This window comes from Ambystoma mexicanum, chromosome 6q (genome assembly GCF_040938575.1).
Source record: "Ambystoma mexicanum isolate Mex_15411 chromosome 6q, UKY_AmexF1_1, whole genome shotgun sequence".
Lineage (NCBI taxonomy): Eukaryota > Metazoa > Chordata > Amphibia > Caudata > Ambystomatidae > Ambystoma > Ambystoma mexicanum.
In genome coordinates this window covers 1,556,444,742-1,556,451,323 of record NC_090937.1, presented here as the reverse complement: position 1 = coordinate 1,556,451,323, position 6,582 = coordinate 1,556,444,742, and the positions used below count along the sequence as shown (strand labels likewise).

At 51.9% G+C, this 6,582-nt stretch overlaps 1 protein-coding gene across 1 annotated transcript in view; it reads left to right on the top strand.

The window, feature by feature from the left end:
• The first annotated feature begins 3,981 nt into the window (after nucleotides 1–3,981).
• AP5S1 (adaptor related protein complex 5 subunit sigma 1) overlaps nucleotides 3,982–6,582 on the top strand; it is an 88,518-nt gene continuing 85,917 nt past the window's right edge. The window contains exon 1 of the mRNA XM_069632255.1: nucleotides 3,982–4,101. The gene's annotated coding sequence lies outside the window, so the exon portion shown is untranslated. The remainder of the gene's footprint in view (nucleotides 4,102–6,582) is intronic.

Sequence of the window (6,582 nt, the reverse complement as noted above, 5' to 3'; positions counted from 1 at the left end):
CTAATCCAGAAAGGACTGCGAGACTTGGCATTGGCCTCAAGCCCAGGCACTGTATCTCTCCAGCCCTGAAATCTTTGAACTCCAGACCCACACACGGATGCCCCCATTCCACCCACACCAAGATGTCCCATCCTGCCCTCCCGACCAAAACACCTAGATGACCTGTCTGACCCTCCAGACCTGCAGATACCTCATGTCACTCTCCAGACCAACACATAGATGGCCCCATCACTCCATTCCAGACCCCATGAAGATGCCCCCATTCCACCCTCCAGGCCAATGTGCCCCATCCCTCCTGACCAATATGCCGCCAGGCCTCTCGCCAGACACACATCAAGATGCCCCTATAACTACATTCCAGACCCCACCAACCCCCCCCTCTAGACCCATACCATGATGCCCCATCCCACCATCCAGAACCCCACCAATATGCCCCATCCCTCATTCTCAGACCCACACCAATATTCCCCATCCCTCTTTCTCAGACCCACAACAATGTGCCCCCATACCTCCCCCAAGACCCACACCAATGTGCCCCCATACCTCCATCCAGACTCACACCAATGTGCCCCCATACCTCCATCCAGGCCCACAGCAATGTGCCCCATCCCTCGCCTTAGACCAAAGTGCCCCACTCCTCCCATCAAACCCACACCAATGTTCCCCCATACCTCCATCCAGACCCACACCAATGTGCCCCCATACCTCCATCCAGGCCCACACCAATGTGCCCCATCCCTCGCCTTAGACCAAAGTGCCCCACCCCTCCCTCAAGACCCACACCAATGTGCCCCATACCTCCCCACAGACCCACACCGATATGCCCCATACCTCGCCCAAGACCCACCCCAATGTGACCCATCCCTCGCCTCACACGAATGTGTCCCACCTCTCCCATCAAACCCACACACATGTTCCCCCATCCCCTCCCTCCAGACCCACACCAAGATGCCCCATCCCAACCTCCAGATGCACGTCATATCTCATCATCATATGAACTAATCCAGAAAGGACTGCGAGACTTGGCATTGGCCTCAAACCCAGGCACTGTATCTCTCCAGCCCTGAAATCTTTGAACTCCAGACCCACACACGGATGCCCCCATTCCACCCACACCAAGATGTCCCATCCTGCCCTCCCGACCAAAACACCTAGATGACCTGTCTGACCCTCCAGACCTGCAGATACCTCATGTCACCCTCCAGACCAACACATAGATGGCCCCATCACTCCATTCCAGACCCCATGAAGATGCCCCCATTCCACCCTCCAGGCCAATGTGCCCCATCCCTCCTGACCAATGTGCCGCCAGGCCTCTCGCCAGACACACATCAAGATGCCCCTATAACTACATTCCAGACCCCACCAACCCCCCCCCTCTAGACCCATACCATGATGCCCCATCCCACCATCCAGAACCCCACCAATATGCCCCATCCCTCATTCTCAGACCCACACCAATATTCCCCATCCCTCTTTCTCAGACCCACAACAATGTGCCCCCATACCTCCCCCAAGACCCACACCAATGTGCCCCCATACCTCCATCCAGACCCACACCAATGTGCCCCCATACCTCCATCCAGGCCCACAGCAATGTGCCCCATCCCTCGCCTTAGACCAAAGTGCCCCACTCCTCCCATCAAACCCACACCAATGTTCCCCCATACCTCCATCCAGACCCACACCAATGTGCCCCCATACCTCCATCCAGGCCCACACCAATGTGCCCCATCCCTCGCCTTAGACCAAAGTGCCCCACCCCTCCCTCAAGACCCACACCAATGTGCCCCATACCTCCCCACAGACCCACACCGATATGCCCCATACCTCGCCCAAGACCCACCCCAATGTGACCCATCCCTCGCCTCACACGAATGTGTCCCACCTCTCCCATCAAACCCACACACATGTTCCCCCATCCCCTCCCTCCAGACCCACACCAAGATGCCCCATCCCAACCTCCAGATGCACGTCATATCTCATCATCATATGAACTAATCCAGAAAGGACTGCGAGACTTGGCATTGGCCTCAAACCCAGGCACTGTATCTCTCCAGCCCTGAAATCTTTGAACTCCAGACCCACACACGGATGCCACCATTCCACCCACACCAAGATGTCCCATCCTGCCCTCCCGACCAAAACACCTAGATGACCTGTCTGACCCTCCAGACCTGCAGATACCTCATGTCACCCTCCAGACCAACACATAGATGGCCCCATCACTCCATTCCAGACCCCATGAAGATGCCCCCATTCCACCCTCCAGGCCAATGAGCCCCATCCCTCCTGACCAATCTGCCGCCAGGCCTCTCGCCAGACACACATCAAGATGCCCCTATAACTACATTCCAGACCCCACCAACCCCCCCCCTAGACCCATACCATGATGCCCCACCCCACCATCCAGAACCCCACCAATATGCCCCATCCCTCATTCTCAGACCCACACCAATATTCCCCATCCCTCTTTCTCAGACCCACAACAATGTGCCCCCATACCTCCCCCAAGACCCACACCAATGTGCCCCCATACCTCCATCCAGACCCACACCAATGTGCCCCCATACCTCCATCCAGGCCCACACCAATGTGCCCCATCCCTCGCCTTAGACCAAAGTGCCCCACCCCTCCCATCAAACCCACACCAATGTTCCCCCATACCTCCATCCAGACCCACACCAATGTGCCCCCATACCTCCATCCAGGCCCACACCAATGTGCCCCATCCCTCGCCTTAGACCAAAGTGCCCCACCTCTCCCTCAAGACCCACACCAAGATGCCCCATTCCACCCTCCAGATGTAGGTGATATCTCATCACATCAACTAATCCAGAAAGGACTGCAATACTTGTCCTTGGCATCAAGCCCAGAGACCATATCTCTCCAGCCCTGAATTCTCTGTACTGGCTCCCAGTGGCTGCAAGGATCAAGTTCAAGACCCTCTGCATTGTCCAAAAGGCTTTCTGGGGCCAGGGCACATACTAAATCCAACTCTTCCTAAACACTTTCTTTCTCGAGCCCTTGGCTTAGCCACCCCAAACTCTCTGAGTGCCATACTTTTCTCCCAGGGGACGGGGGTAGATCTCTCTCCTCTGCAGGTGCCTCCCTAAGGAATGGCCTCTCTGCCCTGCTCAAAACGAGCCGGACCACCAGAAATTATGGAAGCACTTGTGCCCCTATCCCTCCAACCAGACCCACAACATGGTCCTTCCAGACCCACACCAATGTGCCCTATCCCTCTCCAGACCCCCACCAGCATGCCCCTTTCCAACCATTCAGACCCCAAGATGTCCCACTCCCTCTGGACAAATAGCATAAGGCCCCATTCTCCCTCCACATAGCAATTTGCTCCATCCCACTTGCAGACCCATACCAAGATGCCCAGGTGTCACTGTCTCTCTCGAATAACACACAGATAGCCCCAGCCAACCCACTCTAAAACCACCTATCCCAAACACACTCTCATCAAACACATAGCTCTCAACCATTTGTGTTGCAAAGGCGGGTGAAATCGCCCGATTTTGTTTTTGGCGGGTGAGACGCCCATTGAAATGAATGGGCGTGCAGGAGGCTTGGCAGGTGAGTCAGCCCTTTACAAGGCGGGTGACACCAGCCAAAAGCGTGTGAGTTGAGAGCTATGCAAACATTAAATTCCCCTATTAGCCCCTTTTGATCATTTAAACACCAGCATCCACTGTCCCTGCACCACTCCTTTTGTTAGCCCTGCATACCTTCCTCACGTTGAATAAATGACATGACTTTTAAAGTAATTATCCACTCCCTCCCCCCATCTCCATCTGGTGTCTTGCAGTAAACTTTCAAATACCCATCGTAGTCTGAACCACTGCCAGCCAAGTAAGGACACGTAATCTCGGAGTTGCAATGATAGCCGAAGCCTTCCCTCTACCAGCTCACTAAAATGACAACGATGACGTCAGACGCCACGTTAGGGAACGTGCCCAAAGTCACGTGATGAAGAGTGGGCGGGGCGTTGTTGTGGATGGGAACTGGCCACTGCCGTCCCTGGAAGGCGCTGGCAGGTCCGCCGGGGAGTACTGTGGGATTCCTGTTCCGGTGATGGGGGTGTAACAGAAGGTAGAGGAGCTTGGGCTGAGGATAGGGCACGGTATTTCAGAGGTGACAGTAAAGTGGCATTGTGAAGACTCAAGCCGCGCACCTGACCTTGCACTGAAACGAACGTTCAGATCTGCGCTCACTTCTCTATTTAGGGGCGACACTTTTTTGATTTTTTTAATTTTATTTTAATATAGTGTTGGTTTCACCATCTTTTACGTTCTCTCTTTTGCAATATCATCTCTTTCCGATGCATTTCGAATGTAATTGTTTCTGGCAAATCTTAGTGAATATTTCCACATGCCATTTAGGCAGCTCGCTTCACGTGTGTTTCGAAGGTGGACGAAACTCGCACATATTTTGTTTTTAAGGGAAAAGAATGGGATTCTGCCTCAACGGTATTTGCTCAAGCTCTAGAGCTATCCCAGTCACGACTAGGTTCTTCCAGCATAGCTTTGTAACTTGTATTCTGGATTGTTGCTTTATTTTTTTTCCACTAGTTATGCCAGGCTATACATCTTAAAATGCAAGTCTCAGCAATACCAACCAGGCACCGACCTAACTCCTTGAGGTATGCATATTGTATTCAGCTCAGAACGCTCCTGCTTCAAGAGGCCAGTCAAACCTTTCGAACAACGTAGATCGATGGAACACTCAGCAAAACATCAAGACCCCAAAACGCGTAGCTCTGGCCTCGGCTGGGACTTTGTTAGCTTCTCTGGTGCCCCCAGTCTTCCTTTCCGACCTGTTATGCATCAATAACATATATGTGCCTAAAGAAAATTGTTAGCGAGAGCCAATGGCTATACATTTCATCTCCTCAATGAGTGAGTACCCTGGCAGTTTATTTATTTATGTTTAACACTTATAGAGCACGTTAAACCCTGGGGGATCAATGGTGGTGTTAACAGACTAAATTTCAAGCATGACTTTATACAGTGCAGGTCTGAGGGGAAGTCTCCCTGCTCAGGTTACACAAAGAGCCAGTTTTTGAGGGCTTTCCGGAAAGCCCAGTAGGATTGTTCAGCTTGCAAGGCGGCAGATGGTAACAAGTTCCAGTGTTTGGCTGCCATAGTTGGAAGCTCGAGCCGTCGGCTTTGTCTTTTCAATTTCGGCTGGACAAGTTGGTGGGCGTAGGCCAATCTAGTAGGTCTGGTAGATTGGGCTTTTGTGATTTTCTGTGTGAGGTAAGGGGGGCTGAGTTCGAAAGGCATCTGTACGTGATTGATAAAGTTTTACACCGGATCTGTTCTCAAATTGGGAACCAATTCACATTCTTTCTTGACGTGGATATGTGTTCTCGTTTAGTGATGTTGAGTGCTGCTCTGGGTGCATTATTCTGGATAACCTGCATCTTATGGATGTTGATCGCTGAGGTGCCTACGGAGCGTTTATTACAATAATCAAGCCTTGAGCCTATAATCGCTGGGGCAATGGTAATGCAGCGGTCGGCGGGGGGGGGGATAGAAATGGTCTCGATGCAGTGATCAGTTTTCTCGTGTAGGCAGCGGAGGAGGCAATGATTCACTTGAAATGTCAGGGAGAGAGTGGCATCCAAATATACACCCAATGTCTTCACTGCCGGGGAGATGGGGAGGATCTTGCTGTCGATGCTAAAGGATGTATATTGGGAGTTAAGCTTCTTAAGGACTGCTGACGGCCCAATGAGGAAGATCTCTGTCTTTTCGTCATTGAGGCAGAGGTAGTGTGTGACCATCCAGGCCTGGTTGGTCCGGTAAATAACGTTTAAGGAATTTGCGTCTTTGATGTAATTGCGAGTGAGAGGAAGGAGGACTTTGGTGTTGTCAGCGTATTTGATATATCAAAGGAGTCTAGGAGGGCAAAGCGGTTTTGTGAAGATTGTAAAGGGTGGGAGAGACACATGAGCCTTGAAGCACACCACAGGAGATAGGTGCAGAGGGGGAACTAACATTGTTAGCAAATCCTGATTGTTCTTTCCTCCAAGAAGGAGGCAATCCTGGCTGTAGCTTCAGTCGCGAAGTTGGCTGCCAAACTGGGGTGCTGACAAAGGATCTTGTCGATCTATACGAAAAGTCTAGTAGTAGGAGTGCTGGATTTCCCTCATCACAGATATCTTTGAGCTGGTTCTTCAGGTCCATCGGGCCTGATTTTGTTCCGTGGCCTAGGCCAAACCCAGATTGATGTATTCCTGGGATGTGGTTGACTTCCAAGTAGTGCTGGATTTTCAAGTACGCCGCTCTGTCTACGATTTTCAGTAGGAAGGGTACAATGGTAATGTGCCTGATTTGCTGCAGCAGGGTTGAGGGAAGGTTTCTTCAGTAGTGGGAGAATCCAAGCTTCTTTGAGGCCAGTAGGGACTTGGCTGGTGGCGAAGGAAGCATTAATGAAGGCAGTGATGACGGGAACCATGGTCACGGCGCAGTCCTTAACGATGGTGACTGGGCAAATGTCACCTTTACATCTAGATGGTTCAAGGCCTTTCAAGGTAGCTGTAGCCACTGTGACGCTGTTGAAGGAAAA